This window comes from Anser brachyrhynchus, assembly GCF_964034855.1.
Source record: "Anser brachyrhynchus genome assembly, chromosome: 3".
In the NCBI taxonomy this organism is placed as follows: domain Eukaryota; kingdom Metazoa; phylum Chordata; class Aves; order Anseriformes; family Anatidae; genus Anser; species Anser brachyrhynchus.
The window spans coordinates 77459690-77482141 of record NC_137696.1 but is presented as its reverse complement, the minus strand read 5'-3'; the positions used below and the strand labels follow the sequence as shown (position 1 = coordinate 77482141).

The 22452-nt window shown below is 46.2% G+C and overlaps 1 long non-coding RNA gene across 4 annotated transcripts in view; it reads right to left on the bottom strand.

The window, feature by feature from the left end:
- Nucleotides 1–756: 756 nt before the first annotated feature.
- Nucleotides 757–22452, bottom strand: part of LOC308192902 — a 43442-nt gene continuing 21746 nt past the window's right edge. For all 4 annotated transcript variants that reach the window (XR_013949195.1, XR_013949196.1, XR_013949197.1 and 1 more), the window contains 2 exons: nucleotides 7692–7871; nucleotides 757–1755 (listed from right to left, as the gene is read on the bottom strand). This is a non-coding gene — a long non-coding RNA (uncharacterized lncRNA). The remainder of the gene's footprint in view (nucleotides 1756–7691; nucleotides 7872–22452) is intronic.

Sequence of the window (22452 nt, the reverse complement as noted above, 5' to 3'; positions counted from 1 at the left end):
AACGAGTGGAGACAGAAAAGATGGGTACCTATGAGAAAAGGCCAGTCGTATGTTAGAACAGGTTGAGAGGGGACACAAGCTTCCCTTTATTTAGTAGATGACTGAAAAAAAACCTTCCTGCTCACTAAGGAGAGGACATATAACTGTGTTTCATTTGCAGCAAATGTAGCTTATGTTCTCCTAGTTAGGTGGGTAGTTAACACCTTTCCTAGAGGTGTGGACTCTTCTTCATTAAGAGTGTTTTTGGGAGACAAACATTTGCCTGGATTTTCCTTGGTCTTGCCTCAGAACTGGAGGTACGCTGGATCCTGAGGTCCCTTCTAACCTTACACTCTATGACTTCCCTCAAAGAGTTAAAAGCTTTAGAAACAAACCAAGCCAAAAAAAAAAAAAAAAAAGTGAAGAGGCTTCTGCCCTTTCCTACCTGAGGCAGAGGTCTCTATGTACAGTAGCAAATCGTTATCTCTTCCCCTGGGCTGAGCATAGCAGGCATTGAGCAACGTTGTCCCAGTGTGTTGACACATGAGCCAGGGTTTGCCCTGGACCCCAGAGAGGTATTGACATGACCCAGCTGCCTGCTGAGCAGCCTGGGGGTGTTTGGTTTCCTCCTGCTTTCTAGTGTCTCCCTTTCCCCACAGAGAAGCTGCACGTTGTCCTGATTCATTCTCCATACACGTCTTGCCACAAACAGAAGTCATCTACTCCTGTTTCTGGTGAGACTCAAAGTGTGGAGAAGATCCCCTGCCCTGTAGGTTTCTTCTTCATGGTGAAGGGTCAGAAGCAGAAGTTCAGGTGAAAAGGCAGCTATTCCCACAGCAGGTGAGGGTTGCTTCAGAGACAGCCACCTTCTCTTGCTGAGGACATGTGTTAGCCCTCCTGGCAGGCAGGATGGCCTGGATCAGAAGACACTGTGAGTGGGAAAGCCCCACCGACCAAAAGGACAGGGCTGGGATGGGGAAGGCATGGTGGAGCAGGAGAGGCGACTTTGGGTGAGCAATTGCTTATCAGAAAACCCAGGGCTGGAGAAAGAAGCAGCACAGCCAGCCAGTAACTTGGACTGGACTTGGGCTCCCAGACAGAAAAAACAAACCACCACATTTTCGATGTTTACATTAGATGTTTATTTTACAGTCTGTTTCACAATCCATTTCTCTTCTTGCTTTGCAGTGATTTGATTTATGGTGCCACAGATCCTATCTGGCTGCCCTGCCCAGAGCACGCACTTGGAAAAAAGTCTTGGAAAAGGGGTCTTACTGTTGTTGCTGTTTTGTCTACAACTTCTCTTACGTACTCCTTAAGCTAGAGTAGTTCCTTCCAAACCACAATAAGTCGGTCTTTTTCTCCTTCGCCCTTGCATTGGTATTTTGAGGGGTTGTGGCTCAGGTCCTGGGAGAAAACCCAGAGCAAACAACAAAAGCAAACAGGCAATGGGCACAAACAGGGACACAGGAAATTCCCTCTGAGCACCAGGAGGCACTTCTTCACTGTGTGGGTGACGGAGCACAGGCACAGGTTGCCCAGAGAGGCTGTGGGGTCTCCTCCTTGGAGATCCTTAAAAGCCCTCTGGACATGGTCCCGGGTGAGCAGCTCTGGGTGTCCCTGCTTGAGCAGGGGATGGAGCAGGCGGCCTCCAGAGATCCCTGCCCACCTCAGCCCTCCGGTGATGCTGTGATCCCCTCAAGTCTGGTCTCAGAGGAATCTGGGAAGCCGTATAGTTTCATCAGTGTATACACAGCCTTCCCTCCACAGCTGAAGCTGCAAAAAAAGAGATGTGTCACGTTTTACTGAGAAAATATTGATCTGGTGGAAAATCCCTGAGCAAAATTTCATTGCACACTTTAAAGGAGGAGAAGGATTCACTTCTTCCTCATACAGGGCCAGGTGAATAACTGGACCCAACCTAAAAGAAGAAGGAAGTGCCTTTAAAAAAATAGAGGTGTGGTGATGACACTGTCGTGCTTTCCACGCCTTGTGCAATCTGTGACGTGCACGGCTTCTGAAGAGCCTGTTCCCCAGTCACGCTTAGATCACTCCCTGAAAACAACAATAAAAGACCAATAAGTTGGCTGGCTGCAGGGTTTTGTTCCTTTTCCCCAGTAAAACTGCATTCACCGCAAACAAATGTGGGTTTTTGTGGGTTTGTGTGACTGAAATGGTGGTTTGTATAAATCCGAGCCAGAAGTTTTGAAAGGGGAGAACGTCAGCCCTCCGAGTTCTGTTTATCACCACTAATTGTCCTAACGAGATGTTTGTGAACGGACAGCAGGAAACAGATCAGTTTCATGCAGAGGGCACCGAGGGCCTGTGGCTAGCTAAATTTGTACCTAAAGAAGTGCCTCTGCACAGACTTGTTCTGCAGCTTACACCGTTCAACCTGCAGTTGTGTGAAGAACTGTGGGTGGGGGGCTTCATGTTCAGAGATTGCTTTCGTATTCATCTTGTCTACAACAAGGGAACCAGTTCTCAAATAAATGCTTTTCAGCTGTCGGACACTGGTCCAAATTTAGCCTGCTCCTGCACTGGTAAAATTTCTTACAGGCAATATGAAAATATCTGATTTTTCCTCCTTTCTTACAAGAAATGTAGGTACATTTATTTAACTGAGGAATTATTCTTTCTTATCTGTAGTAATTCTGCAGGCATTGGGGAATGATGTTGGAAATAGAGAAGTGAAATGGTCGGGCAAGCATTAACTTCTCTGCTTTTATGCATGTGGGGATTAAATACTTAAAAGGAAGATCTGCTAAGTTTCACAACGTCATGTGTCAATAATGCCTCTGAACAGTTCATTAAAGGATAATAATACATATATAGATACTGTGAGTATAAAAATTGCCTCTAGATGAGGAAAATTATATACGATAAACTCCAACAAAGCCTTAAACATTTGCATCGATGCTGTGAGCTGGGGTTGGGTTTAGGGGTTTCTTTTCCCCTAACTGAATCTGTGCATTTTAGGGAAAGCAGCCAGGACAGCATTGCTTGAGAGTGGCTTGGAGATGCTTCTAAAAAAGTCTGTAAGAAAGTCAAAGAGAGCAATGGAAATCTGCACAGTGGCAACACTAGTGAGGATGAGGGTTGTTCCTGCAGGAGTATCAGGAGTTACATTTCACAAGAGAGAAACCTTCTCCCTGAATAATTTTTCATAGCTAGCAAGCATGCCTTGCACAGTTTCTGTATTGCAACAGAAGCTGTACATGGAGATTTTGTCTCCCTACCTGACCTCTCTGACTTGCAGTGGAGTGCCACCAAGCCTCAGGGAAAAATCCCAGCCCCTGGGGACTCCTGCTGACACCTCCCTGCGTGCCTTGTGTCCCCAGCAGGCCACCAGAAAGAGCAGTGATGGATGGGGCTGCTGAGGGTGGCCAGGGGACCTGGAGGAATGGCAATGGTACTTGCCCAGGCTGAAGGCCCCCAAGAATGGATGAGGGGTGGGAGCACCCAGGGATTGCTCCTGAGCTCAGCTGGGCACCCCAACATTGCAGAGATGCTGACACACCAACATTGCAGAGATACCGTGGGTACCCTGACATTGCAGAGATACTGACACCCCAACATTGCAGAGATACCGTGGGGAACCCGACATTGCAGAGATGCTGTGGGTACCCCAACACTGCAAAGATGCCGACACCCCAACATTGCAGAAGATGCCGTGGGTACCCCGACATTGCAGAGATGCCATAGGTCCCACGGTTTTGCAGAGGTGCCACAGGTACCCTGGTACTGCAGTGGTGTTGGGGAGCACTCAGGTAGGCTCAATCCAGCCTCTCGCTGCCTGCTCTTCCTCCTCCATGTCCTACGTGCTTGGCTGTTTGCCTGCTCTCCCTGCAGCCAAGTTTTGCTCTTCCCTCCCCGTCACGTCCCTGACTGTGGCTTTGGCAAAGGCAACACGTAAGCAAACCCCACCAGGGCTTTGCCAAGCAGAACAGAAGCAGAGCAGCCTACCTTTTTACATGAGTGCCCCCAAAACTGCCCGTAGCCTCTCACACTCGGTGTAAACTCTGCCCGACAGGCATTTGCACAACACAGACTTTCTCCGGGCAAGCCTGCCTTCATGTAGAGCAGAAGTGGAGAGGTCGGCACACTCTCCTCCTCTCCTGCCCCACCATCTGCCCAGCTCCTAAAACCCAAAATCCCTAAGGGAAGGATTTCACCGGTGTTTTGCAATATCCTTCCTCCATCTGTTTTTGCTGACTCTGTTTCTCAGCCTGTTGGCCACAGTCAAGGGTAGTAGCTGGTCAAGGACAGCCTGGTCCCATGCTTCTCTGCTCCTCAGAGCAGTGGGGACAAAGGGAGATAAAGATCTGAAAACACTCATTTACATTATTTTGTAATTTCTTGGGAATCTTAGAGCAAGTACAGCAACCCATAACCAGAGGAAACAGTAAAGGGATTGTCAATATATGCAATGAGGATTGGAAAATGGCAAGCATTACTGTATTCAAAACTAATGGAAATGTATCTGCTTGAATCCAGGTCTCCTTTGTCTGGAAGTCAAATGTGGTTCCCAGCGAGGATGTCCAGCTCCCAGTCACCCAGCATTTTAACTCCCGAAGTTTTCTTCTTGCAGCAGGCTCCATAGGAGTGCGTATCTGCAGGTTTTTTTCTACAAAAGTCCTGGCAGATGCCAAGGAATGGTTTGCCAGCACTTTTTTCCACCATATCTCCAGACTATAAGATTAAGGCAAGTCTACGCTATCTCTTCAGAGCAGTTTGTACTCAGCAGCATGGTACGTGTAATATTTATCCAGGCAAATCTTCTCCTAAACATGCGTTCCTGAAACAGGGCACGGGCTCAGGGCTCGCCACATGCAGGGTGCCCGGTGTGGCAGTACCGGGGATGCCAGCAGCCATGCCCCAGGGCAGTGCATCTTCGTGCAGGATAGGCGGCATAGGGGTCTGCTGTGGGGTATCAGAGAGCCGCGGACCTGAGGATGCAGAGCAGATGTAACGGAGCAAGCTGCTGGCATGAAAAAAGCCCCTGCTCTTTGTTCTGCATCCAGAAATGGCCTGTGATATCAGGAAGAGATGGATCAGAGGTGTGCGGCGCGCTTCTTTGTCTTGCTGATTGCGGGGGACTGCATTAATAGGGCTGCTGAATGCTGATAGGGGCTGCTATAGCAAGAAGAGCCAACCCATGGGGACAGGTATGTATTTTTGTGTCACTTTTTAAGCCATTGAATAGCGCTAGGTGGGAGTGGGGTGAACCGGAGCAAAAGTTGGTTTAAAAGATGTCCTTTATGTTACAGAAACCTACTTGAACTCACTTGCCTTTAGTTTATATGAAAAACTTGGGTTAAATTAGTTCTGATAAAGTGCTGACTGCATGAATTACATTCACAGGCAGGAAAAGTGAAAATTTCTATCATAATTCTCGCCATGCAGTCTTTTGGGTTTTTGATGTGTTTTTGTACAACCCCCATAGGATTGTACTCGAGGCCTTTCCCAAATAATAGCATCAATTGTAGGAAACTGTGTGATGCTTCTGCGTCCCTGCCAATCCTGGGACAGGAATGCCGAATGTGCTTTCATTTCAGATGATTTGATTAACCTCTCTTTTAAGTCCGGGACAGGCTATTGAAACAACTCGGACACTTTTTCTGTGTTTCAAAGGCTCAAGGTGTTTTTCACCCAGTCCCTCCCCATTCTCACAGCGCGCAGAAAGCCTGCAGCTACGGGCAGCTTTCAAGACTCACGGCTCTCGTGAACAGCCAGGGCTTGTTGGGGCACAGGGTGGAGGAGCTGAAGTGCACTATGGAAGGGACAAAACCCATTTCAACTGGTGCCACTTAAACCTGGGGAGACTCCGATCTTGAAGCCAACATGGGGGAAAATTGGAGCTGGGATCCTGGGGTTGGGATGTACATACTTAAAAGCCAGGATCTGGCCATTCAGCTGGCATAACCCATCATTCAGGCTGTAGCTGGCTGCTCCTCTGCCATGTGGAACAAGTACACAGTGCCACATCCTCCACTTGCATCCCAGACCCTTCCTGGTCAAGTGCATGCTGAAGGTTTGCTTAGGGCTTCAGCATCGTAAGGTGATATTCTGCCCCCATTCATTCTCCTGCCGTATAATAAATGAGTGCACCAGGGAGGCATCTCTTCTCTACCCAAGCAAAAGTAGCATTTTCATGAAAACACACGGGAACAGGGCGATCACAGCAGTTCTCACTTCCTGTCACGTTTGATTGAAACCAGCCAACAGTTTCAAGAGCTTCTGTACAGGCTGCGTCTGACCTTATTCAGCTTGTTTCCATAGAAAACCTAGCTTAAACAAATCCTGAGCTGACCTGAACGCCTTTGCAGAAGATGAAATTTCTTCAATTGTCTTCTGTTCCGTGGAGCTCCTCAGAAAGGTTTTGGGTCTTTCTATGGCCTTTTGTCTCTGTCCCTCCCAAAAGTACTTATCTGAAGTGTTTGAATATGCTTGCAAGCTGCTGTTTTTCATCAGAAGACTATGGTAGCGTTAACACACAGCAACATTGAGATGAATAGCATGCAAAAGATATCTCTAGAGGAAAGGGAAAAGGCACCATGTATGAGCTTTGGTCTTTTTGGTGAGTGTCAGAGCTTTCCATTAGAGTATGGCAAATTGTTCCTAAAATTTTACCATGATCAGGCAGCTCCCTTTTGTAAGCAGCTGTGTTGGGACTCACCACCCTGCCCTGCTGTGTTTGGACCTATGCTCAAATCTAGGTGTCCCTTTGCATGCTTCACTGTGACAGATTTGTCTCTGGAAGGGTCTGTCTCCAACACTACAGGAAGCTCTGCCCTGTCAGCCTGTAGTTTCAGTAGAAAGCTATTTTTTACAATGCTGTAGTACATTTGTGGAGGGATAAGCATTTTCCCTCTTGCAGAGGTGGTTCTGTGGCACGAAGTCTAGCAGCTTTTTGTCTTGGCTCACGGGGTTGTTAATGTTGTTAATGGTCATAAAATTATCCCATCCTCTACAAACATCAGTTGTTTTTGGACTAGAGGGCTAGCACAACCCTTAACACTTCAGCATTTCACAGGCTGGCAGTGAGAGCTGGCTATGAACTGATCTGCGCAGCAAGTTGCAGCTGTGGCATTGCTTCACTTAAACTTTTCCACGTGTTGAATTCAGGATCAGAGTTTCTTTGTGACTCCCCCGTATGTGAATGTGAGACCTCATTTTTTCCTCTGCGCTAGTTGTGATGGAGTTTGAAAAATTAGTTCCTCTGAAAGCCGGTCTATTTTGGGTTTGCTAGAATGAACTTTTCTTTCCAGACAAATGGAGTACTGGGCTAAGGTTAAACTTCATGATTCAATCCTTCAGCCTGCAACCACTTTTCTCCCTTGGCACGGGGCTGAGGTGACACAGGGTAGAGTCTATTTCCTTCAAAGAAAAAGCAAAAAGTTCTTCCAAGAAGACCTAAATACCTGCAGGCTGAAAACTTCCTCGGGAATATAATTTATGGTGCTTGTTTGGACAGGAGGGGAATATCAGATATATATTTTTATCTGCTCAATGTGCATGTCTCTTCCTATGATCATTCACTAACAATTATATCTTAATATTACAACCAAAGACATGTATTTAATTCTCATGGTGCCTACAGGACACTACAGGCTCCTCTGAAGCCCTCTGAAACTGTGAAGTGTTTCACAATGTATCAAGAGTTAATTTGCAATGGGAATCAATATGCTAATTATTGTGTCAACACTTACTGTTTCGTTGTGTTTCTTGGCCTCTTGTCCCGAGGTATACAGGCACGTACTGTCTTGGCTCACCCATGACGTGTAAGATGTGCCTTGGCGATGCGATGGTCACACAACTCGTCGGAAGAGATGCAACCCGAAGATGAAGACCGGTAGGGTTTGTACTGTCTTATCCAGTCCAGCTTCATTCTGTCAGGGAACATCGATTAAATCAGATGAAGAAATTAGGCAGCTTTTGTCTAGCTGGGAAGTTAAATAAAAGCGATTGTTAAACAGATGAGTCAAAATAACTACCATACCGATGAGTATGGTTTGCATAACGTTAAGTGTTGTTGGAGTACAAGTGTCAAATATGGGCCCAAAAATGTTCTCCTTCTTCATTTTATTTATTTCTAACATGGTTGTGCCCTGAGTCATGGACCAAAAATAGCCAGGCCAGGCACTGTTCTACCTCAGAACAAAAAGATGAACTTTGCCTCTTGGCTTCGTCTGCAGACTCACACCTCCTTGGGACACCAGGGTGATGCACACGGAGGAGCATGAGGAACAGACGGGTGGTATGGCTCGCAACGTCGTGGCTCCCAGCACGAAACAATACAAACACAGGACGCACACCATGTGTGACTGCAGAATAGTTGGCTCTAAAATTCCTGCCATATAATACTCCGTGACAGGGCGAGGCTGAGACCCATCCAGGAGTTCAGCCAAAATGGTCCTGGGAGCTCGGAGAAAGCAACCAGAAGACCCTGGCTGTCTCTGACAGACCTGTTAGATCTTAGTTGCTCTGTGGTAGCCAATGACTAAGCTGCATAGGAAGAATTATAATGCAAACTTGGGTTATGCTTCCAGAGTTTTTAAAGAGCTTGCTGTAGGGGCTATGTGTACGTGCAAGGCATGGGGAGGAGCAGTGATGTTGTGGAAGGGTGCTGTGGGTTGGGATAAGTGGTTGCATACATCTTTACTCATTCTTGGTATCCCGGGGTGCCTGAAAACACAGTACAGACAAAAGGTACAGACAAGCATCTGAGAGCTCCTCACTTTCTAGGTACTCCCAGGACAAAGGAGAGTGGCTGGACATCCTACAGGTGCCCAAATATTCACTGCAAACTTTCTGGCAGATAACATTGCATCCTCTTTTTCCCTTCTCACCTGGGAAAAAGTCTGTGGGATCACTGCTTTTCTAGCTCTCTGTTAACCCAGTAGCACACAACTCATTCTGACACCCCACTGGGCTCAAAGTTGCTTAGCAAATCCCATTACTCATCCCCACAGCATCAAATGGCTCTTAAAACCGTCCTGTGTATGTCTTCCCTGAGACCTGTGCATCTGCTGCAGATTCCAGACACAGGGGACCATGGGCTGGCTGCGGGTTGGGCTGTGCTTGGTCAGTGATGCACCCTCTGCACGAGGAAAACAGTTTTGTTTTTTGTCTCTTTACCACAAGGATGAAAAACAAAAGTTAGGAAAGGTTTATGGTCTATTTATATTTACAAATAATTTTCAGATAATTTTTTTTTTAAGTCTCCATGATGAGGAGCTAGAAAAAAAAGAATTCATACATGGTGCTACTCCACACCCAAGGCAACCATCAAAGCATTTTCTTCTTCACAGGAAGCTCTACTTTGCCAACGCTGCCAAGGCTGGAGGCTATCGAGCCTCTAGAGGCTGATGGCAAGCCTTTTCCTTTGAACAAGCACAACTTTGGGTGGGTTTTTGCCAACGTGAGAGTTGATACATGTGCAGAAGGAAGCTAACCAGCAGGTGAACTGCTGGCTCATCTTTTCTTTTTTTTTTTTGCTTTTCTTTTACTATCACATTTCTGGGCTGCATTTGTCAAGGTTATGTTCTAACACCTTCTCTAATATTTTGACTTCACATGTCAGCTTTTTGTTTTCAAGTTGCTAACTATTATCAGATTACTGATTTTACTGAGTTTCTCTTCAGCTGCAAGCTTCTTAGCTGAGAAAGAGTACTTGACCGAACCCCGGGTATTCTTGACAAGACCCACTAAAAAATGGGATGCTTTCCCTCATTTGCCTTCAGTAATTAACCTTGAGGCAGCTCTGGCAGCGGGATGCCTCCAGCAGCCGCTCTCCCAGGTGAGCACAAAGGGTCACAAAGCAGAAACGCCTTCAGGCCCCACGGGTGTCAATAGGTCTGCTCAGCTCTGCCAAGTGTAGTCATGCATTTTAAGTTTCTTCCTGAATCAGGGTCTTAATTCTTGTGCCATTTCACCAGAACAAAGAGGTCAGGTTATTTATAGGTTGGCCATCTTTGTGTGCTATCGATGCCTTTGGGGCTCCATTTCCTGGTACTCCTTTTTCCCTCTGGGTCTCAGGTCCCAGCTATTCCCTCCTAATGCAATAACAGGCATTGCCCTACTGCCGGCCATGCCAGCACCCTCCATTAGTGCCTCCCTGACCTAGCCAACAGCTCAGGCTGGCAGCCAGGGAAGGCCCATGTAATTTATAGCTCGTCAGAGAAGCCGACCAGCCCACGGTCTTCCTGTTTTGTAAAGAGACCTATCACCCAGACACCGCTGCCATGGGTGCACTGGAAAGGCAGGAAGATAAAGTAGTGCACAGACAAGCCCTGGCCCCGTCTCTTTGTTTTCGTTGCTGTTGTTTCAGCCAGGCATGCACTCAAGCAATATCAGCGTGACTTGATACAACCAGGAGGCAATGCTGACATGTTTTGAGCTACGCAGAAGACCTGTGGTATTTCACAATGTGGTTGCTGTTTCGCATCCAGCCACTGAATGTGGAACACGAGACATGGATTTGGCTCTGCTAAGGTTCCTCTGCTCAGGCCAGGGTTAAGCACGACAACAACCTCTTACACATTTTGTTTGACTGCTGTCCTATAGCAGCCTATAGGCCATGTTGTGCATGGGCTGACCCCACAGCTTCTTCAGCCCTCAGCCATTTTCAGGGTGCATCCATGGCTGCTTTGGGCTGGAATTGCTGTATGGTCCTCTGACACGTGGCTTGATCTCAAAATTGCAGAAGAGGGGCTGATTCAGGAGAAGAAAAAAAAACAAACAAAAAAAAGCCATTAGCCCTAACTGATGGGAAGCCACAGGACCTGCTTGGAAGGGATGTTTGTCCCCAGCCTGTCTTTCTACCCAACCCCTGGGCCCTTGCCTATTCACTGGTCTGTCTGACAGCAACAACCTGAGCGTGTTTTCACCTAAAACCGTTGGAGGCTGTGCACTCATTCCTACAGTCAAACTTTCTCTCTCTTCACCCCAGTAGGTGCTGAGCCAGGGAGGCCGCTGCCTCCGGAAGGCCATGTGCCCACAAACTGCATGGAGATGGCCTGAGCTGTCAGCAGCCGCTCTAAAAGCCCACTTTCCCACTTCAGGCACCAAGCAACTGCTGTTGCTGTGAGAAGATATTTTCGTGTAATCAAATGGGAAAACAAAGGAACAAACAAACAAAAAACCCCTATGGGTTCTCCTTCACAATAGCGCTCGTGGTGCACCTGCTCTTGGGTGGAGAAGTTATTTTTCATTAGCTGCTAAGCTGACACATCCAGTGGATTGATGAGGTTAGATAAAACGACGAGTAGATCTTGAGAGACGCACTCCTGAGGCAGATCCCAGCCTCGTCCAGGCCAGAGCAGACCCCTTGCTCGGAGGGTATGAGGCACCCACGCCTGCACAGACAAGATCGGTCAAGGGAAATCTCCTCTGACATCACTTGGACGTAGCCCGCTCCTGGCCTCCAGGCCGTGAGAAACATTTTCTGCTGATGTTTAGAGCACATCGGGACGATAACTAACTATACACCACCCCGGCTGCCCCGCGTCGCCCAGCCTAAAAGTTTCTGGCAACATTTTGTTGAGAAGCTCTTGCATTTCTGATGCTCACATATGGGCTTGGAAATTCGGCAGGAACAAAGTGAAGGGGGCAGAAATGTGCTTTGTCTTTGTTCCTTTTGCTGCCACTCAATGTTTTTGGCTGAGATAAAAACTCTTTTGGAAAATATTCATATCTTCACCCAGTGCTTTGGCAATCTGGGCAGACTGCATTATTTGCTGATGCTTCATGCAAGGAGTGGTAGGACCCAGATCTTCTTGGATGTGACAACCAACAAGCATCTTCATCAGCGAACGAGTACAAGATGGTGCTGTTTTGATGTGCAATTAAGTTACTGCTGATCTTGTCACAAAAAAAAGAGAGCTTTGAACTGAGTAGATCTCACTGCTTGAAGCAAATGGGGAAATAAAAACAAACAGGAATGCATCTGAGACAGTTTTCCAACGGGCAAACTGATGAAGTGAGGTGATGCTGGCCAGCAAACATAGCTCGGGTGGAGAAGGCATGGGCTGGAGCACAGGGCAGGCGGGAGGACCTGGAGCACCCTGCCTGCCCACTGCAAGGCACAGGGGTGGGAGAGAGGACCTGATCAGCAAATAAAGCAATCATTCAGAGGTCAAGAAATGCATGTATAAAGTGGGGGCAGTCAAATGTAAACCTGAGCTGGAACTTGCAAAGTATTCCGAAGAAAATGGGGACAACTTCAAACATGAATGTAAGAGAAAACCAGAGTCAGGCTGCTGTGCAGTAAATGAGATTAAAGATAATCTAGGCATGGCCTAAAATCAAAGGAGTATTTTACCTCTGCTCTCATTTTTGGAAGACAAATCCTAGGGGCAAAAGCAGGCTGGTTAATGGGAACAAGGATATGGAAATGGAACTGCTACCATGGGGGAAGCAGCGCTCCCAGCACGGCTGCATTGCTCCTGGGGAGGCAAGCGATTCTGGAAAGACCAGCGTCAAAGGTGGCACATCTAACAGCAACTGTTTTGGTAAATGCGAGGGACCATGTGATGGCGGGATATCTTTTACAACATGTTTGATTGTGCGGGGTTAAAAAATAATCCAGCCAGCTGCAGTCCTTGTAACTCTGACCTCACCGGTATGCAAGGCTTTGGAACATGCCTGGCAGGTTAATTAAAAATGCAAAGACACATCAAAAATGGGATAAAATGCAACCAAAGGTACATCATGCCAGACTGACTCGATGGCTCTCTTTGATAAAACAATTATTTTTCCAGACAGTTGATATCTGCCAGATTTCCTTTATCTAGGCTACTTTAATGTATTTGATATGACGTCAAGTGTGAAACAACTGATGTTGCTGGAGACAAAATAGATGAGCAGAAGGATTGTATCACTGCAAAGAAGAGGAGACAATGAGCGCGGAGGGTGGAAATGCCAGGCTCGAAGCTATGTGGCAGTGTTTTTCGAATAGGAGGTTTGGGACCAATTTTGTTTTAACATTTCCATTAATGGCATGCTCCTGGCCCACGTGAGCACCGTGCTGATGAAATGTGCTAGCACAAAGCTGTGACGCATGGTGGATACGGAGGTGGTTTGGAGGCCAGGCAGGACGAATGGGACACATCGAGAGTGGCCGTAATAAAAGAAGGATGACATTCAAGTAAAAGACAAAATGTCACACAGGTGAAGCCTGGTGTCAGAGGCGGCTTTTGCTATTAACAGGGAGTGAATCAATCGGAGAAAACACTGAGGAGAAAGAAAAAACAGCATTAGACAGTCATAGAATCATGTGCTGCCAGCTTGATCTTTAAGTTGTATCCATTTCCAGATGAGATGTGGAAATATTAGTGCCAACATACATCTTCCCTCTTCCCTTTCTTTGGGAAAGGTGCACGAGCAGCTGCAGAGGGAAAAGCAGGGGACCTCTCTGCAGGAGGACGTGGGGAGGTCCTGGCTGCTGGTGCGCTGAAATTTATTTTGTTTTCTTTGGCTCAGGAGCACGAGCAGCCCCCGAGGCAAGCGGCGGAGGCAGCGGAGGGTCAAGCAGGGAGAAGCGGGAAGCACCGGGCTGGGCAGAGCTCGGCGGTGCCAAACAGCTTCGCCCTCAATCCTAGGAGCTGCCGGCGCTCCCACCCGCAGTGCCAGCTCTAACCACAGCTCCCAGTGAGGGGCGGCTGTGGATGTGTGCAGTCAGGTTTTGTTTTAATATTTTTTTTCCTTAAAGCCTGGAGAAACAGCTTTAAAAATGAATAAAGCCAGCTACTTGGTAGCCAGAGCAATACACTACGGATTGCTCTGCCTAGTGAGCAGAAGAGGAGTTCTTCTGCATGTGTGGTGGAAAGAGAATTTGCAGGAGAGCCCCAGATTAACAAACAGGTAGGAGCAGAGTCAGACCCCCTGGCTATGCCTCAAGCCAGCCAGACATGAAGCAACCCCAGCCTGAAAGCGGTATTGCTGTGTTTGTTGGAGCAACCCTGTCTGAGAGGGGCCGTTGCTGGGTGCTATCAGATAACACCCAGCAAGCTGCTAAGAAATGGCTTCCAGCCCAGGTTTGCCACCCAAATATTCAGCTCAGCAAGGGGAGCAAAGGTGCTTGGGTCTGTGAGAACCAGGCTGCAGTATGACCCCTTTACTTTTCTGAATTTCTTCGGTTTTCCTAGGAACTAATGTTGCCTCCATCATTGCTGCCTTTCTAATGAAAGGGGAGAGAGGGAAAGGAGAGTGTGAGAGAGAAGAAAATAAGAAAAAGAAGAGCTGGATGCCCACACCAAACCACAAGAACAAGAAGTGGAGGCTCGTGGAAGTTGTGTAAGACCAGCACAGTGTTTGCAGGTTTGGAAACACAGCTAGGAGAGCTCAGTCCTCTCACGAGAACAACCTGGAGCAGAGCGGGACTGTCCCACCAGGGAACCCTGGCAGTATATCGATAGATGTGCTGGCGTTGAGAAGTTATGTCAATTACAATTATTAAACTGATTATTCATATTCCATTCTGTTCGCTGCGGGAAGATACTCCTTTTGGGGTTAGGTTTATGGGCCTTACAGATTGTTGGAGTGAAGCTAATTAGCAAGAGAAATCCAAATGGAACAACAACTGGTAATTGTTGCTAATGATGCAAGCACATTACACCAGCTAAAATGAAATCTTGGGTTGTGAGCCGCTCTGAAAGGCAAACATTCACAGTTGTGTGTGAAGGTTGTATGCACACCCACCTCGCTGCTAGGGGTGGTTAAGCTGAGCTCCCATCTCTAAAAGAGCAGTTATTTGCCAAATGCTTCCCAGTGGTCAATGGAAGAAAATGCTACAAGAAATGAAAGGCCTGGGGAGTTGTGGTGGGAGAGGCAGGCAGGGCGGGCAGGGAGCCGCAGCGCAAGGCGCTGCCAAAGCCCTGGACAAATGCAGCAGCCCTGGAACCGGCACATGGGCTGAAAGCCATTCCCTGCTTTGCTTTCACCAAGGCAAACCTCAGCTGCCTCCAGAGCTGACTGAAAAAACAGGGTCCCTTTGACTTGCACAGGCTCTGGATTGTGCCTCCGTGCAGGTGCAGGGCCTGGAGCCTGGGAGCCAGACCATCGCGGGCTCCACAGCTGCTTGGTGCCGCTCTTGGCACGCGTCTCCTGCTCCACCGAGCAAGCACGGGGCGGGACGCCGTCCAAACAGTTTGGATTAAGTTTGGATCCTGAATTATGCAACACACGCGCACACACACAAAAAACTATTTTGTTGCTTCTGCCACCGGAGGTGGGCATGCAGGCTTTCCCCACCCTACTGCCAGCCCTGCATCTGAGGGCAGCAGCGGAACGACCTGGTCCACAGCTTGCCTGTCTGTTTTTATTTGCAGACCTCAAAATCAGAGTGCTGATGACCAGCGTGCTCAGTTTGTGAAAACTGCCACGCTTAAACTGCCAATGGAGCTGGGACGACTCGTAGCAATCGTGGATTTGGCCCAGCACTGAGCTTTGGTTCTTGCATGGGATGGCCCTGCTCCTGTGCCTTGTTTCTCTCTTTTTATCCTTTAAAATGTTTTGGACTCGTCTTCAGCTCAAGACCTATTCCTCAGAGGTTTTTGAGTAAGATGGGTTTTGGACTTGTATAAGAAAGCTGTGGGGAAAAGTGGTTCAAACTGTGTCATTTTGTTTTTTAGAGGTTAAACACAAGTTAGCTGGGTTTTTTGTTTGGTTGTTTGTTTGGTTGTTTTTTTTTTGGCAGTAGCTATAAATGTAAATGTCATGGGATACACTGGACAGTTGTTCTACTTATCTATCTTTCCAAATGTGTGTGGGCAATACACTTGATACAGGAGATATATGTAGGAGATACTTGATGTAAAACTCTCCCTTACCTTACATTTTTTGTGGGATAAAAGATGAGTGTTATAACAGCCAAGGGTGGGCAGGAAAGAGTAAGGATAAATGTGAGAGTAAGAGTTTTGAGACCATGACTGTGTGGAACACAGGAGGCTCCCTCTGAGCCCCAGGCAGCCCTTCTGTGCTGTGCGGGTGACGGAGCACAGGCACAGGTTGCCCACAGAGGCTGTGGAGTCTCCTTCTTGGAGATCCTCAAAATCCACCTGGATGTGGTCCTGGACAAGCAGCTCTGGGTGTCCCTGCTTGAGCAGGGGATGGAGCAGGTGGCCTGCAGGGGTCCCTGCCCACCTCAGCCCTCCTGTGATGCTGTGATCTCCAGCAGGGCTGATGCACCAGACTGCGCAGCCCTGGGCCTACAAGTGGGACCAGCTATGGTGAATGGTTCAGGGGGGAGTGAGGGGGTTGTTTTTCTCTAGTGGCATTTTTATGACAAAATGAAAATGTTTCAGTTAAAACAAACAAACAGAATGGTTTATATTAGCAGTTGTAGATCTTAAATAAAAGCCAACGAAATGGCTGGTAAAATCTAATCTAGATTCTTTTGATTGAAATAACATTTAAGAGTGGTCTGAGATAACCGATTTCTTTTTTTTAAAAAAAAAAAAACAACTCCAAATTTCAATCTGATTTGTCAATGATTTTTGTAATAGTTTTAGCAGAACTTTTTAAAATCTAGGGGAAAGAAACCTTTCTTCTGTATAGTCCCTCTCTTCCTGATGCAGGCTTTGAGTTAATATGAGTTCATTGAAAGGCACTCAGTTTTGCCAAGGACTTGTAAAATTAAACATTAAAAAGCTGTGAAAGTAATCAGTATGTATAATGTATTTTGAGGACTTTTATTTGGTTCATTTTTTTTCCAGTGACTGGCATGAAACATTTTTTCATATATTCAAATTCATACCTAGAAATGCATTTTCCACAGTTAAGAATGTAACAAGAACTTCATTTTTATCTGTTAAAAATAATTATGGGACTTGACTTTTTCTATGTTTTTATTTCTACAGGAGTACAAATGGTGATTTCTTTTATTACTCTTTGCTATTCAGATATGTCAAGGAATTTCAAAGAAAAACAAAACTTTGCCACTGAAAACAAAATTCCTGCACTGGCAGGTAACCTTTTTTATTTTATTTTTTATATTTTTTTTAAACATTGAGTGAATTGTTTCTTTTGAAATGATTTGAATAAGAGAATGCATAAAAACAAAACTTCCATCTTTGGAGATATTCAAAACTCACTTGAACAAGGCACTGAGGAGCCTGAACTAATGCAGGAACTGGTCCTGCTCTGAGCAAGAAGTTGGACAATATGAGCTCTAGAGGTCTTTTCTGACCCATCCTATTCTACACTACTAAAATCAAGTTTTGGTAATTCATCGTTTTTAGGATATTAATTCTATTCTTATTTTAATCTAGAGTTCTTCCCGATCCAAACACATTTTTTATCAAAACCTGAGTCAGAATTCATTCATCTCTTCATATTATAAGTTACAATAAATAAATGTTACCTTCAACCAGAAGGATCAAAAATTGTAGAGACCTCTTGGTGTCTCCTTAACAAGAGTGAACAAGTGCTCAAGAGGAGTCTTATGACCTAGGCTAGCACTGCCAGTTAAGCTCACAGATGTGGCCAGTCTCCAGAAGGTCTCCTATATTACAGCTAAAATTCTTTACCAGAAAAACTAAACATGCTGAAAGGCGCCAATAACACCCACCCAGAGCACAAAGTATTTTGCTAATTCACTTCCAAATATTGCGTAAGAACAGAGCCAGTAAGATAACTTTCAGAATATTATAATCTAGTTGTTATTATTTTTAACAGCTTCAATATACTCAATATACTAAAAAAAAAGCATTATGTCTTATTACCAAATAAATAAATAAATAAATAAATCACACTACATTTAACTCAAATTGCCTGATGCTTTAAACGCACTTTTGCAGACAAACCGTGACACAAATTTCTCACACACATGCGTTGAAATTATCAGTCCATGGGGTGCTAAAGCAGGGCAGCAGGGGTTGTGTATGGACACCCCAGTACTGTGCTGGCTCATGCCTTTTGCAGGAACGCAGGGGACACTGACACACATCACACGGTGTCCTTAAAGCAGCTGAGAAGAACATAAATCTTATTTATTCTAGAATCTGAGAACCTGCAAATGTGGTTTGTGGTTTAAATACCTAACAACCAAGAGTGGCTGTCAGTAGCACAAAGGCTTCTGAGCAGCTCCTCAGAAGCTTAAAAGGCAAAAATGGCAATTGTATTTATTGATTGAAATGGCGTCATCGCTTTTCTCCTTGATTTGCATTTAGGCTGCTCCAAGGTGTTTAATGTCAGTGTCCGCCCCGTCCCTTCACACAGGCTCTGCATACGGCTTGTAGATGAGCTCCTAAAGGAGAAGTCTGCAGGACTTTGGGACATCCCCAAAGACGTGCACTCATGGAAAGGAGGAAAGCCAGTCACAGAGACAGACCTGCTCCACTGAGTGCCATGCACAAAACCTACAAGTGTATTGCATCTGCCACCCGCCAGCAGCTGCAGTGCCGGCTAGCAATGGCCTCTCCAGCAGCATGCAGGAATGCATGGCCTTGATCGTGTTTTGTACTGAAATCTCTGATTTGCTGAATAGTATTCAATTTCCTTCAATAATGTTCTTCTTCAGTGAATTTCTTCAGATATGTTCACCTAATTTCCAATTAGAGGCAACCCCTTCTCACAATGCAAAGCAAATACCGTTATGTTTGTAAGTTTCCTCATAAAAATCCCTTTCAAATCTCATGGTTCCCAGACCACCACTTCCCTCTATTTCTTCTGTCTTTCTCTTCCCTTTTCTCCACATGACCTCTTCTCCAGTCATTTGCTTTCCTCTGGGTTGATGTTTTGTCTGCAGAGCTGGAGGAGGCAGCAGCAGGAACAGAAAAACCAACATCTCTCCAGATGGAGGGATGGGAGAACACATGCTCCCATGTGCTTGTGAACGTGGAAGTGTGAAGGGAGATCTGCATCAGACCAGGATAAGGTTTATGGCATCTAAATCCCACCTCAGTCCTGACACCTAACGTTTGCTGTTGGATGTCCATTCGTTCCTACATAAACCCAACATGCTTTAACCTCAACTCCCTAATGCAATAAACCTTGTTAAACTTATAAACTGTGATTAGCAAAGAACAAAGAATTCCTCCTACTTTCTTTATGGTGTCTAATTTATGTACTACCTCATCCTTCCAGTGCAGGTTGATAATATTTAAAGGGCACTGAGATATGATAATAGCATACTGTACTTGCCGATGTATTATGAAATGTATCCCATTAGCCACTTTATATCTGAAAGGCAGAAAAATTTCCACCTAGCAACAGAAAGGCATTTAGGATTAAAAAAATACTTGGCAGGCAGTCAGCATGTTAAACTATGCCGGGAGGAATCCAATCAGAAGTTTCTAGAGACAACAGGAGAGTACAAAAGTTGCCGTCGGTGTTGCCCATCACAGAGCCTGAAGATAATTCAAAGCTCCATGCCCTGGAGGAGCACAAGGCAGGTGAAGGGCAGCCCCGTGGCAGCTGCGTGCTATGGAGGTTTCTGGGAGCTGCAGAGAAGCAGCAAGTCGGCAGTGCTCCAGCTCACCTGGTCCCCACCATGTCATGCTCCCACTTGTCGTGCAGGTGGAGGAGCTGCCACAGGGACCTTCCTCTGCTTAAAAAAACTGACCCACTACCAGAAATGCCCTGTGACTGATGGTGTTGGTGAGTGAGATTGAGACACTTCTGTTAAGATTTCTCATTGTCCTCCTGTAAATAAAATAAACAAATAACTAAGAATGTAATGGGTGCAAGGGACCTTATCACTGGAAACTGGAGCAAGCAGAGAGCTTAAGTTTTGGGCACAAAGCAAGCCATGCACAAAGGACAAGAACTTTTCCCGTCCTTTGTGTATATCATTAACTACTTAGAAAAGTTTTTTTTCAGTGATCTGTAATTTATCCTGAAACATAGGGTAAGCATATTGTTTACAGAAATTGTGGCCAGGCAAAGGCCACAATATTTTTTTCCAAGTGCGCTGTGTTTTAACCATGTTCATATTTCCACTCAACCCTTTTCCTTTGGAGAAAGAGCTCTTCGAGCAGAAGAGGAGTGTGCAACCTGCTAACCTCCTTGTGTAGCTTAAGAGCTGCACACTGAAGACAAACAGCCAACGATACTTTATTTCCCATCAGCTGTGCTCATGCCCAGAACTGGAGATTTCAGAGGGCTGCCAAAAAAACTTCTACAGCCTTTGGTAAAACTCAGAAAATTTCTCCTGCCTCATAAGGACATGTGCCTCAACCTCACAGTGCTACATTGCCAGAAAGTCATCCCAAAATGAGATGGAGGAGATGGAGGAATTGCTTTTCCATTTGTGAAGTGCCACTATTGCATCTGACGCCAATGAGCAAAATGAACAAAATGAATATAAATGAGCATAGGGAATGCCTGTGACCATTCATACTGGCTTCTGGTCCTGGAGGGAGCTGGTTTATTTACATGATAGTTTTTTCTGCTGCACAGTGAAGACCTTCAAAGGAAGGAGGGATAAGCTTCATCAACCCCAGCCTTGTTAGAGAGGCAGGGGATGTACCTGCAGGAGTCATTGCTCACGGTACGTGGACACTGCTGGACATCTCTGGCCATTTGCCATGATAGGAGGAACGGATCATGTCCTCCACTGGGATTCATCATCCTCCTCCTCCAAAGGGAGCGGAAGGTGTTTGCCTTGTTTTAGTAGTGGCAGTGACAATATTTGTGTTCAGCCTTAGAGAATGGCTCCACGATGCCTGAAGCACCAATGGAATTGCTCTGAACCAAGTGTTTGGTGAAGGCGAAGTACAAAAAAACACCATCCATGCTCTCTGCAGCCTGCCTTCCTACAGCTTCCCAGCACCAAAGGCTTGCTGGCGCTCCCACTGAAGATGCAAGCTAGCACAACAGTGCTGGGCAGTGGAGGGTGGCCTGTTTGTGGTTATCTAAGATGTCTTCAGATGCTCTGTTTCTTGTTCCCACCTACTGAAGGCACTGCTGTGGCTAATACCTTTTGCCCACAGAAAAGTTCTTATTCTTTGTGTTAAACAGAAGTCACTTTATTTTAGTTTGGGAACAAGTCATAACCCATAATTTGAAGACAGAACCATGTAATCATAGAATAACCCAAGTTGGAAAGGATCCACAAGGATCATCGAGTCCAGCTCCTGGCTCCACACAGGACCACCCAAAAATCAGACTATGCTTGAGAGCGAGCGTTGTCCAAACACTTCTTGTACTCCAGCAGGCTCGGTGCCGTGACCACTGCCCTGGGGAGCCTGTCCCAGTGCCCGACCACCTATGGGTGCAGAGCCTTTCCCTAACCCCCAGCCTGACCCTCCCCTGTCCCAGCTCCATGCCGTTCCCTCGGGTCCTGTCGCTGTCCCCAGAGAGCAGAGCTCAGCGCCTGCCCCTCCGCTCCCCTCGTGAGGGAGCTGCAGGCCGCCATGAGGCCTCCCCTCGGCCTGCTCTGCTCGGGGCTGAACAAACCAAGGGACCTCAGACGCTCCTCATAGGTCTTGTCCTCCAGACCCTTTACCATCCTTGCAGCCCTCCTTCGGACACTATCTATTTGTTGTGTGTCCTTATCGTGTGGTGCCCCAAACTGCACGCTGATAGCTAAATTTGCCATGCACTTCCCTTCTGTTCAGCTGAGTCTTTGTGCTTCCTGCCATGAATTAGGCAGGGCAAATACAGCCAGACAAAACAAGGGCTGAAACTTGCCCTCAGAGCCAGGCCCTGTCACACAGTCAGTGCCCAAGGCTGGAATTCAGTCATGGTGGAGCTGATAATAACACGCAGCAAAGAGCAGAGCACTTTGCTGCTTTTGCTGAAAGCATGAAAAATACCATCTTAATTTAGAGACTTATTATGGCACATTATGGCAGGGCATGCCAATAAATGTGGAGCAAAGTAGAAGTGCTCTGCTATGGTATGTACTCTTATTGCAATAAAAAAAAAAAAAACCCTTCTGGAAGTAGAGTTTCGAAAGAAGAAAGAATGTTCTGCTGTTTATTCAACAATTAAAAAAAAAAAGTGATGACATCCACACAATGCCCTCTCTTTAAAGTGGGTAAAAATAAACTAAAATGAACCAAGGCTCAGAAAGATACTTTTTCACCTCTTAAAAACTGTTAATCATCTCTGTGGCCTGCAGAATATTCCACACAAGTGTTTTGTATCTTTTTCAGATTTGCTTTTCATCATACTTAAGATGTCTGTTTTATCAAATTTTAGACTTAAAAATAACAAAGCTAACAACTGAAGAAACAGGCACCTCTAAATGGCATTCAATGACTTTAATTTTCGCTGGATGAGACAAAGCAGAAAACCCAGAAGACATTACCATGAGCTCTGAACTAGCATGAAATGCAGCAGCGTACATGTGGGGTCCTGCTGGTCAGACCTGCCCCCAGTTTGTGCGGCTCTAGTGGGGAAAGCAGAGGTGGGGAACAGACCTGCTCGACCTGGTCTGAGGAACATCTCAGCTTCAGTAGAACCATCATCCCTTGGTCCTCATCACCTTTGCCTTCACAGCAGACCAGGAAACAGGAACAGTGG